The sequence below is a fragment of the Pundamilia nyererei genome, unplaced genomic scaffold (genome assembly GCF_000239375.1).
Source record: "Pundamilia nyererei isolate P.nyererei 1_Seehausen unplaced genomic scaffold, PunNye1.0 scaffold00127, whole genome shotgun sequence".
Lineage (NCBI taxonomy): Eukaryota > Metazoa > Chordata > Actinopteri > Cichliformes > Cichlidae > Pundamilia > Pundamilia nyererei.
Window position 1 is genome coordinate 918,044 of NW_005187528.1, and position 12,893 is coordinate 930,936.

The window sequence follows — 12,893 nt, forward strand, 5'->3', positions numbered from 1 at the left end:
ATATATATATATACATATACATATACACCTACCTTCTGACTGCATTTAGCAAGGATAATAAGCAGTATTTAATGAAACTGTGGGTGAAGTTACAGTATCTATTTTACGTATCCATACATTTTCATAAAAACATGAGATTTGTAAGTTTTGCATATCAAATAAAAGTATATCAGGTATGATTTTTGTGTGTGTTGTGAATTTCTTTTCACATCAAACGACTTTTTCTTATTATGGCAGACTTTGATGAATGTCAGCTTTGATATGGCTGGTGCACCCAGATGATTTTCACTTAACCCAAAAAGACATTCAATTACACCTTTAAAAAATCAAGTGTTATGTAAGCGCCCTCCATCCTGTGCCAGATCACATACTTTGCTTCCTTGAGTGACAAGGTGCTTGCGTATGTGTGTTTGTATGCCTATGGATGTGTGGGAGAGCGCCGTGTGATGCATGGCCCCTGCAGTCATTTTCATGCCTCTGTGTGTTGTGTGTCACCGCATTAACCCTTAAATGTATGTTTCTGCTTGTGGCTTTGTGTCTCTCAGTCTGACTACTCTCTGACAGAATGACTTGCACTGAGTTCAAGGGGCTTCTCCATAACCATGCCTCCTCTGGTCTGCAACTGAAGTATGGCTACCTTTGGTTTGTAAGTGTTGTGACACTTTAAGCAGTGTCTTCAGGAGCTTAGCCCCTGCAGAGGGACAAGGGTGGAGAGTGTGCAGGGCTATCAGACAAACTGACAGATACACAGATTCTTCTTCATTGCTGCCTCCCCCTCAACATGTCTCTGAGGGAGAGTGAAAAGGGGCGGGGATGGGGAGGATCACATCTTTTGTCATTTATCCATTCTCAGAGGATCACAGTTAATGTCACACCTGCACACAGCGATGTGAGTACACAAATACACAACTTGCAGCATATTGGAAAAGGTTTGCAGTTTACCACAGGGCTGGGGAAGCTGACGAGCACTGCACTGAATCTGCCAAGTGCTTGAATTTAGCACAAGCACAAACAATAGAAAGGGAAAACCCTTCTCACATAATCCAGGGATAGCCTGCATTTAGGGAACCAATTCATGGATCAAATGTATGATGCAGTAGCAGTTTTACTGGCTGCTACTATAACCATTAAAATATCTTTATTATACTTTTACAATTTACGATGTAAATGTAAGGATATAGCCATGTAATAAACGTTAACTGCCAGTGCCTAATTAAATTTTGAATTGAACCGTTAAATTACTTTGCGGGTAGATGCACTGATTATTTTCATGTACCAAACACAAAAGATTTAGTAGAAAACTCACAAGAACTCTTAAGATGTTTAATACATATAGCTCAACCCTTTTTTCAAGCATGTACAAATTAAGTAATCAAAAATGCCTTTCATTTATTTTATTTTACTAAATGATGTTGCATGTAGCTTAGGTAAAAAACCAAATAGGTACTGTTGTTATGTAGCTTCCTAATTCAAATGCATAGGCATCAGAAAAATAGAGAATATGGTTTCATTTATAAAACTGTGCATAGGATCCGTACTAAAATAGGAAATGCACAAAAGCAGAAAACGCCTCTAGAATATTGATGTGTGAAATAATCCTGCTGATCAGTGGCTCTTTATCATGGAAACAAGCAAGAGAACAACAAGAGGCTCATTGTCCAGAAAATGTGTTTATGGATTCCTCAGTTTTAGTTCCAGTTTATGTTATTGCCAAAGATACTTGTAAAAGTCTCATATTAATATATTATTAATCCTCATATTTAACAGTTTCAGGAATTGTTAGGTTATTACTACCATCAACATTTTAGCAAACTTTCAGTGACCAGCTTATCCCAACCTGAAGCATTTTCTTTCACGTCTCATCTGCCGTGTCCTCCCGTGACATTTTGAGCTCCACAAACTAAACCATCCATTGTGTGTTTTATCTGCACCAGCTATGGTGGGGCTTGCTACATCCTGTGGGCTTATCAACTGCTTCCTCAAATCTACTCCCATTTGCTAATCTCTTCCCACCCATACCTGTCCTAAAATATGCCAGCTATGAAATCCTTTAGTCTTTTCCCTTTATATTGTTATGGACAAATCCAGCAGTATATTTAAATCAGGTGACAAATCTATTTCTTCCTGAGCGATTTTTTTACTTGAGCTTTTATGTTAGCTGTCTTGGTATGCTTAGACAACTGTCTAAGCATACCAGTCCTCGCCATAAAAACACTCATTTATCAACTTCATAAGTTGGCATCAGAGCCGGTTTCTGCCAATTTTAATTGTGTAGATGATCCAGACCTAATCGAGTACTTTTAGCTGCATATTCTCACCACAGAAGTGACCGAAAACAGGACAGAAGGTGTTTAAACTGAGAAATGTTATGATGTTAAGACAGAGGCAGCAAGCATTCCTGGTGTTGGTGCCCAGTCCGTCGCAGAGCTAATACAAAGACATAAACAACCAATCTTGCTCACATTTATACTTATGGCTAATTTAGAATTGCCAGTTAATCTAACCCATGCATGTCTTTGGGAGGAAGCTAAAGTTCCTGGAGAGAGTGCACACAAGCAGACCATGCAAGACCCATGCAAAAGGGGCCCTTTGGCTGTTAGATGTGAAATTGACTGTTATCATGCCTGTCTCAGATATGTCTGAGAAACTTTGTTTTGGTGAGTCATCTCTAACTATTTAGAAAATGCGGAATTCCATGACTATATTTTAATGTTCAAGCTCTGCAAATCAAAGCCTTCCAGTTGGTTGTGTGGTAATAAGCCAAAGGAAGGGTTTTGTAGGTCTAAAAATATCATATTTCTGTTATTTAGCTTGGATGACTGAATTTGGTGCCAAGTTATGCTTGTGTGCTCCAAGCATATGAAAATGCCTGATAGTACTGGTTTTCGGCTCTGGTGTGTCAATAAACGAATTGTAAGTGACTCCATCACAGTTAAGAAAATACTCTTTATATTACAATAAAAACAAATAAATATTTTGTGAATAGTGTAGAGATTTTTAAAAAAAAATGTTCATGAAATAATCTCGGTCTGATGTGGGTGTAAACTTTGCCTACACAGGAATCTCAATAAGGCTTTTTTTCTAAGTGGGTTTTAGAAGTCATGTCAGTGCATTAGAGTTGTGATTTATGAACGGAATAACCACACTTTGAAACATCATTTAAATATCCACACATATACTGTACATCTGCAGTATATATTGACATATTTGAGTAAAACATTTATTTTTCAGCATCTTTTGCCAAATTGAGGACGTTCCATTGAGTTTTTCTGTATGAAATGCTTCCTCACTGTGCCTCAGCATGTGGGGGTGATGTGCAGCAGCCTGACTGGTCCTGTGGGAACGTGTCTTATTTACTAGATGTTGAGTATGAATCTTCTTGACATTATTCTTTTCTGATTTTCCTCATGCATGTATTCAGTTGATAGTGCATCACCTCGCCTTACACATATGTTTAGCGTGATTAAATTTTTCCAGTCCCTGGGCGCTCTGTATGGGAGCAGCGAGGGTTGTATAGGATATAAAAGACTTGGAAGCTTCGCCTTGCTTCATCACTTGCTGGAGTTTGTGTATTTCTCACAGCCATGCACCCACACTCTGACAAACACACACTTACTCACACACACCCATAGAATCAAAAAATTCTTCTCGGTCCTTCCAGCCAAATTAGTATCTTCTTTCATTCCAGGATGCAGATGTCAGTGAAATACCTGTGGAAAATCGCCATGATTGGGTTCATTATGTTTCCTGCAGTTAGCAGGAATGGAAATGAGTTTGGTATTTTAGGCTGAAGAAATAAATAAATAAATTCTCCCTTTTCAACATACCAACTTGTTAGACTCATGAAGTGCTGCTGTCTACCTGTTTTTACATTTCTAGACTACTTGATGAAAAGCTACGAATAAATTTCCTTCTGACTGAAAGATAATGATAAACTCTGTTTTAGTTGTCTCTGCCCATTCTAATCTATACTATGAATATTTGCTTGTCTCTCTCATCATGATATAGATAAATCAAATTGAGAGGTATCCACTCTCTTTTCTTGCTTTATCAGTTATCTTTTTTTTTTTTAAATAAATCTGCTTTCCATGTCCGCTCCAGTGCTTCTGTGAGTGTCAGTGGACATCATAATCAGTCCATGCTCAACACTTCCCTCTGCACTCGAGCATAAAGTAAAAGAGTGTCTGCCTGTAAAGAATATCTAAGCAGCAAGACTATTAATGAGTCTATAACAAGTCAAGTCAATTTATTTTTCTTTTAGTGCCAAATCACAACAACACCAGTCTCAAGGCATTTTATATTGTAAGGCCAAGACCCTACAATAATACAGAGAAAACCCCAACAATCAGATGACGCCCCTGTGATGACAGTGGGAAGGAAGAACTCCCTTTTAACTGGAAGAAACCTCCAGCAGAACCAGACTCAGGGAGGGCCGACCAACTATGGATGCATATTATTTATAAGAAATAAAGAATTTGTAAATATTAGAGGCTAAATAGAACACAAATTGTATTATTTCTTTCACCAGTTCCAAAAACGAATCATTTGTGTACATACCCCAAGATGCTGTTCAGTACATCTCGCAATTTGTTTCTTCTTTCGCCTTTCATCTACTGCTCAGATTAGCCACTAGTGGCTTGTTTGGTTTGTCAGTCTGATTTTAAACCCACAAACTAGCCAAAAGAGGTGGGGCGGGCGTCCAGACAAGTATTCGAGGTATTAATTAGGTTGTAAAAGAGAAACCACATGTCACTTGTTCATCTATCTTGACCTGTTTGTCTGACCCACTTCTACCTGGTTGCTATGGTGTTGCAGAGCATGCATTAGTTGTGCTCTGGGAGAACAGGTTTTTGTTTTCCTGCTTAAGGCCTTTTTTTGATTTCACTGTGTACTTGGTTTTTCAAAGCGTGTCACCTCACCTTGTATCTCATCAGTAACAGTCTGACCCTCAGACGTAAGCTATTTCAGGAGCTTTCCTACAGTAACAACATTTTTAATTCAATTTCTTTCTAGTAACTTTTTTCCACCTTGTTTTTAAAAAAATTTTAAAATCTCGTGGTATTTCAAAAAATTAGCTAAAACCTAGTAAAAAAATATTAGTTTGTTACTGGAAACATGGCTATTCACATAAAATATAAGCAGATAGTCACAAATGAAAATCTGTTAAGAATTGTTCAAAAATTATAAACACCTAAATCTAAATTCTTGGAGTAAAAGCAAATGGATCTTAGGAGTCTGAAATGGTAGATTTTCAGAGGCATTTGTTTGCAGGTATCCATTGTACTCGCTCTACAAATGAAAGTGCAGTTTAGGATATTTGAAATGAAAAGGTCAATGCGCACACACACGTGTGTGTGTGTGAATGCAGCTACTTTTTTTGCCAAAAAAAGTGTCATGATTAAGTTGCAGTGAGGCACCTTTTACAGTTAGGCAGACTCACGGTCACCTAATTGTCGCCTCTTTTGTTGGTGCTAGATTTGACCAGGAGGGATGCTCTATTGTTGTGTTTTGTTGTTTGGCTGACAGACAACTAATGTTGTGCTCTGCATTTGAAAGGTTGCACAGCAGCTAAATAGAGGACTTGACAAATTTCCTTTTTTCCCAACACAACCTAAATATGCTTAAAAGACTGTAAATTGTTCATGTATACCTCAGTTTAAAGCGTTCATAGTAAACAGCTAATTGTGTAACAGTGTCAGAAAATTTTTCCTAAATGCAAAATTGGGAAGATTTTGAATATATCATCACTCACAGTACATAAAACCATCAAAAGACTAGGAATCTGGAGAAATCTCTGTGTGCGAGGGATACGACCTAAAATCAATACAGGATCATTAATTTTGGGCCCTCAAGCAGAACTGCATTAAAACAGGCATGATTGAAATCACTGCATGGGCTCAGGAACACACCAGAAAGACAGTTCACCTTGCCATCTACGAATGCACATTAAACCAAATCATGCAAATAAGAAACCAGATTGAACATGATATAAAACCACTGCTGCCTTCTCTGGACCAACGATCATTTAAAATAGACTGAAGCGTATAAAACTGTTCCTCAGTCAATCTTAAACATTTAAATTATTATTTGGATAACATAGACAGTACAACCTCCAGACAAAGAGGGGAGCAAACATCTGGCTTATTATCACTATTTACCTCAAAAGTCTTCACTTCTGATGGTATGTCGGTTTGTTAGTTTCTATGGAATTGAAAGATGGCACATCTGGAAAGACTCCATCAGTGCTAGAAGATATATACTGTACAGATTTAGAGCAACATATGCTCCTTTACATTTTGTATTTTTCAGGAGAAGAAAATGATAAACATCATACTGAATCTATTATAGCAACTTGACTTGTCAGGGTAAGGAGTCCGGGTGCTGAACTGGCCTGCCTGCAGCCCAAATCTTTCACTAGCTGAAAATATTTGGCACATGATGATATAAAAAATAAAATAAAGATGGCCCTGAATTGCTGAATAGCTACAATCCTACACCAGACAAGAACAATGGACAATTATTCTCTCCCAAAAGTACATAAACTCATTTCCAGATTTTTATGGACTCTTTTTAACAGAAGAGTTGATGCTAAACATGGCCCTGTCCCAACTTGCTTTAGACATGTTGCTGCCATCAAATTCCAAATAAGCTCATATTTTTCATAAAATACCACATTTTCTCAGTTTCTGTTTTCTATGTCTTGCTTTGAATAAAGTATTGATTTATGAGATTTGCAATAATTTAGTTCATTTAGTCCTAACATTTCTGGAATTGAGTTTCTACACAAGTGACTGTACCAGCTGTTATGTTGCTATACCTTGATTTTTCCCACCAGTCTTTAAAGGACAGCAATATAAATCTTGCATTCAGACATGGTGTAGTGGATGTTTCTTAGAATGTAGGGCAAGTTCTACTTTAGAAGTCACACATTAAAAAGCTGAATTTGATTAAACCTACAGCCAGGGCTGCTGTGTTCGGTCGGCCATCTAATAATAGGTTGACAACATGGATGGGAATCCTGTTATATTTATATATACAATGCCTTACAAAGAGAGTGTATTATAAAAGTCTAAAGTATATTGTATTTATTAAATTTTTATTTGACATGTTTAAATGATGCGTTTCAGAAGGAATTTGTGGCTTTTGGGGTACAAGCAGCATAGAGGAGAAACAAGCTAACATTTTGTCTTTTACCATGGAGTCTTTGAAATAAAATAAATAAATAAAAATGCCAGCCCAATCCTTTCAGGACTGATTTCTATTTTGGTATGAAATCAAAATGGAAAAATAAGAAAGTGTTATTGAATCCAAGTATGCCAATTTTGGTTCATTTGTACTCTGGGGAATTTGGATGTAATATGGTGTTATGTAACGAGCAGAGATTGGGGCAGAATGCAGCGCAGAAGGCTGTGTTGCACTGGAGTTATGTGAGTTGCATTGCTCATTCATGTGCCTCACTCTGTCTCTCCAAGCTGCTAGCCTTCTAACACCCTTGTGGCAGACATCCCAATATCCCTCGTTGAGTGTAAGACGTTCACACACTTGGCACAGGGTTCTTCTCTCTTGATGTTCATATTTCTCTGTTTCTTAACAACAAAAGAAACATAACTCAAAACACTGTCAGCTCTGGAAGTGCTCCTACTGAGCCCTTGTTTTTAGGCTGGCAGTCAAACATCACATTTCAATTCTGCTTTATGCATTTCCCTTTCTGTCTAAAATCTATACTTGTGCATGGAATCTTTCTCTTCCTTCAGACTTGTCATATTTCTGTGAGTTTTCTTCTTTTCTGCTGTTCTTTTTCTCCCCATTGCTGCCCAATTCTCTGCGGCCACCAAAACAGCAAATTAGACAAAGACCTCAAAGAAAAAATGCCACTAAAAATTGTCATATGACTCACTTCGCCACAACAAAAACATGCATTGTGAAGTAGCATGAGCCTGTCTACAGTGTTATAATTAGACTGTCCCCTCGTAGCCATTACTTGACTCAGCAGCTACTGTCAATATGTCCCTTTTTTCAGCTTTTCTCTTCCCTTTGTCTGTGATGTGAATCATGCCCCCCCTCCACCACGTTATAGGTTGTGGTTTCGTGACCTACTTGTCAGAGAGTGTAACATTTTCAGGCTTGTCACTTCTTTGCTTTCTACAGACATCACTGATTTGCATAGATGACACCTCATTACTCAGTCTGTGTGGTTTCTATATAAAACCATAGCCAGAATTGACCGGTAAACACTTTTGCAGTCTCAACTGCAAAAGTGTTATAGAGAATATACACCTCGCCAGTCCTGGGTTGGACACCTTTCTGCCGTCAGAACGTCTGTAATTCTTCATGGTATCGCTTCAACAAGGTGCTGGAAATATTCCTCAGATATTTTGTTCCATATTGATATGACAGCATCACACAGTTGTTGGAGATCTGTCAGCTGCATATCCATGATGCAAATCTCGTGTTCCACCATATCCCAAAGGGTTTCTATTGAACTGAGATCTACTGGTTGTGTAAACCACTTGAGCACAATGAGAGCCCACTGTCACACTCAAGGGTCTGAGATGATCTGGTCATAAAGAGACCCTCATGCTCAGCAGCAATGCTCAACTGGTAGTATTGGGTCCAAAGTATGCCAAGAAAATATCCCTCACACTGCTAAATTCTGACCCTACCATCTGAATATTACAACAAAAACACAGACTCAACAGAACAGACAACATTTTCCTAGTCTTCTCTGTGAACCTATGCAAAGTGTAGCCTTAGTTTCCTGTTCTTAGCTGATAGGATGTGTATTTCTGCATTCAAAGATGTTCTTCTGTATATCTTGGTTATAACAAGTGGTAATTTGAGTTAATGTTGCCTTACTGTCAGCTTGAAGGAGTCAGTCTATTCTCCTTTTATTTCTGACATCAATAAAGCATTTTCATTCAGAGAACTGCTGCTCACTGTATATTGTCTGTTTCTTAGATCATTCTCTATAAACAGTACAGGTGGTAGTTTGCGAAAATCCCAGTAGATCAGGATTCCCTGAAATAGTCAGATCAGCTTGTCTGGCGCCAGCAACCATGCCATGTTCAAAGTCACTTAAATCCCACTTTCCACCCATTCTGATGCTCAGTGTCAGTTTGAACTTCAGCAGGCCATCTTTGTCATGTCTGCATGGCTAAATGCATTGAGTTCCTGTCATGTTACTGGCTGATGAGATATCTGTGTTAAGAAGAAGGTCATTAGGCTGACCTAATAAATTGGCTAATTAATGTACATTAAGGTACTGGCAGCTTGGTCTACCAGTATGAAAGTATTGCAGAACGTGGAATAATTTAAATAACTGTTACAAAGGAGTGCAATTAATGATATAAAATTAAAGAACATGACCAATAAAAAAAAATGAATATGGCAATTCAAGAAGGTTGTTATTATATATATTCAATTCAAAACTATATTTTTGCTTTTAGTGTAATAAAGAAAAAGGCTGTTTTGAGTACGGGTTAAAATTTCTACAGTTTGAGTAAAATAGAAGTTCTGAAAGTGTAAAATTCCCCAAATACATTAAAGAAAACCCCAGAAACCTGCTGTGCTTTGCTACAGTGGCTAGTTACTGAGCTAGGTTTGGACAATTTCTTTGAGGGATTAGGGTTTTAGAAAATGGGTTATAATTTCAGTGGAATACTGTAATTATTGGCGTGGCAATATTCCAGTACAGCTTCCAAAAAAGGGAAAAAAGCCAAATGCAGCTTTAATAAAGGTGATGAAAGCATGTTAGGAAAATGGTTAACCCCCCTTGGCTCATATTTACAGTCTTCCAAGGTTTCTTAAGAGTGAGATTTGAGTGCCATCTCAGTTCCTGAGTACTGGAGCAGCACTGTTGTTTTATTAATAAGGAGGTCGCTCATTTATAGAGGGGTCCTCTGGGCTATTAATTCTGGATAGACATAAAAGACCACAGAAATTGGATAAGCCACTGATATTTGAAATGTAAAACGAAGCATGAAGTTAAGGATTTGCTGAAATTGTATCACCCAGTAGCTCATATATTTTCTAACTATACTATAGATTTTCTCTAATTTTTGCATTAGAATGTTGAAAGACTATTGTTGGGAAATGAATCAAAACAGTGAAACTTTTAATTGCATTAAACCCCCTAGAGCATTGTGAACCTGGCAGTGGGTCACTCGGTACAACCCAATATTACTCACAATACAACTCACAGAACTTTGTATTTTTAAATTCCTGAAGCTTCCATTGCCAAGTCCTGGATTATTTGTATTCATCAACAAGCTGGTCAAAAGCGGAAAATTCACAGAAAATGAGTGCTGTGAAGCAATTCTTTCATTTCCCCTTCACATATGAATTTGGTTACAAACAGAAACAAAAAACAAAACACCAGTGCCCTGGCACATTGTCACAGGGGAACATTGCTCACAGTTACAAAATCATGGAAGCACGCAAAAAACACTCTGGCAAAATAAACGGATGCATGATGATACCCTGTGTCACTACTATTCTGTTCAATTTCATGCCCACTGAGCACTGAAGCAGGTGCTCTCCATAGTCCAGGCATTTGATGCCAGGGGCACCTTTTCAGGTTTCTGCTTACCTATTGGTTTGTCATGAATGTCTGGGAATCCTGTTGGAGAACTAAATACACTCCATCATTAAGTAGCTTTTATCAGCAATAAGATGAAACAATTGTTTTCTGTATGACTTTATCAGTCCCCCACATTATTGTGTAGTTTTTCCTTTACATTCATTGTAATTGTAATTTTTTTTAATGCATAATTCTCTTAAGTTCTTGTCAAAGCATTTTAATCAGGTTGAGGTCTGGCCATTGATTGCCTTGGTTTTTTTTCTTTCAGCCATTCTGTTGTAGGTTTATTGCTGGGGATCATTGTCCTGTTGCATGACCAAATTTCAGCTTCAGCTGTCAGACACATGGCTTCATATTTGACTCTTTGACTACAGAAAAGTTCATGGTTGGCTCATTATTGGCTGCAATACAACACCAAAATCATAACTCCTTCACTTCCATGCTGGGCCGTTGTTATGAGGTATGATTTCTGATATGCATGGATCTGTGCGTTATGGGCAGACATATGCGCGTTTCGCTCATCTGTCCAAGTACATTGTTCCAGAGGTTTTATGGTTTCAGATGCCACTTTGCAAACCTAAGTCATTCTGTTAGAGATGCTTGGCATCACTTCCAGACAAGCAATCGGTCAGTCTTTTTTTAATATGCCATCATGATGTGAACAGTTAACATGCTAACTGCAACCTGTTGAGTTTTGTAGAGTTTTGCAGTTTTTCTGAACATTGCTTGGTCAGACACTAGGATGGATTTTCTGGGACCTCTATTCCTCAGAAGATTGTAATGCTGTGTTAACATTTTGCTAAAATGTCTGCTTTAATAGAGATGGTCACACATGCTGCCTACCCCATGAATTCTTATGAGTGTATGTAGTTTTTAGCAGGACTACATAGAGTTCTGTGAAGATTTTCTTTTTGACATGACTATATACATGGACAGATTTCTGAGTGACACATTTTCTGCAGATGGTAAATGGGTTAATTATGTTTACAGTATATTTAATTTAAAAGAAAGAAAACTGCACTGACAGTCTGTTATTATACAGGTTATTTCAAACTTCTACTACCAGAGGCTTCTTTACACTGATTAAAAATGTGTTTTTGCTATGTATTGGATGGCCTCTCTATGACATTATAGTCATAGATTTTAGTAACAAGTTCTTCAATGTCTTCAGAAAAAAAAAATCAATGTAATCATTCCTTACACAAATATTTGTAGATGACACAGTATTTATTTCATATTTCGTTGAACTCTGTGAATTCATCACTGCTGTATAAACAAAGTTAAACTAATTTGAGTAATTTCTCACAAGGGTTGGGTCTGAGATGACAGCTGATTATAATAACTTATGTTTGGAAGCTGTGTCACTATCAAATTATTCCAACAAAAAGAAATATGTGTTTTCATTTTTAGTCACTTTGAGACATGTTGAAAAATGTGTGTGAGAAAGTTGGAATGCGTTTTAGCAGAGGAAGAGTTACGCATATTTAATGCAGTGAAAACGGCTTTTACAAAGAGGCAATTTTTTCGTCAGTCATTGCGGCTTTAATTACATCATTAATACACATTACAAATTTTGTTCAGGGCATCTTTGTTTCTGTCCTGTGAAACTTGCTTCTCGCAGTCAGGCTTACTGTTTGTTAACCGATGCCAAAAGTCAATTATTCACCGCAAGCCTCTGAGTAAAACTAGACAAGAGAAGAGGAAGAAAAAAGTGCACTGGGTGAAATTGCGATTTACCTCCCTGTGGCCCGTGCGGGTCTGTCAAAAAAGGGACGGTATTAGTTCACGTTTTGTTTTTTTTTTAACACATGAGTGAGTTTAATTGGGAAGCAGTTTCATCTTGGGGCTATCAATACCGAGACCTAGTCGGCTTGGGAACTGATGCGTGCCTTGTTCTCCAGGGGTAATTTCATTGGGATCGTCTACAATTGGCTCTCCTGCCTGTTTCCATTACCCTCAGAACTAGTGGGAAAATAAACAAGGTGAGATGAATGAGAATGCGGGGTGAAAAAGACAAAGCCGAAGGGGTGTTACAAGGAGCTCCTGCTGTCCGGCTTCTATGGTTGGGTGAACATTGCTTTAACAGAAAATGTGTGAAGCTGTTCTTTTTATTTTCTTTCACTCTCTTTTTTTTGTTTTAAGTTAGGCTTTGCATCAAAAATCCTCAGGTTCACACCATGTATGCATCTGCATGTATTTGTGGATTTGTGAAAATACATATGTAGATGTCCTTGTGACGAGATTTCCAGATATAAAAATATTAAAACATACACACAATCTTGAGCTAGTAATAAATATTCTTTTTAGTGCGACA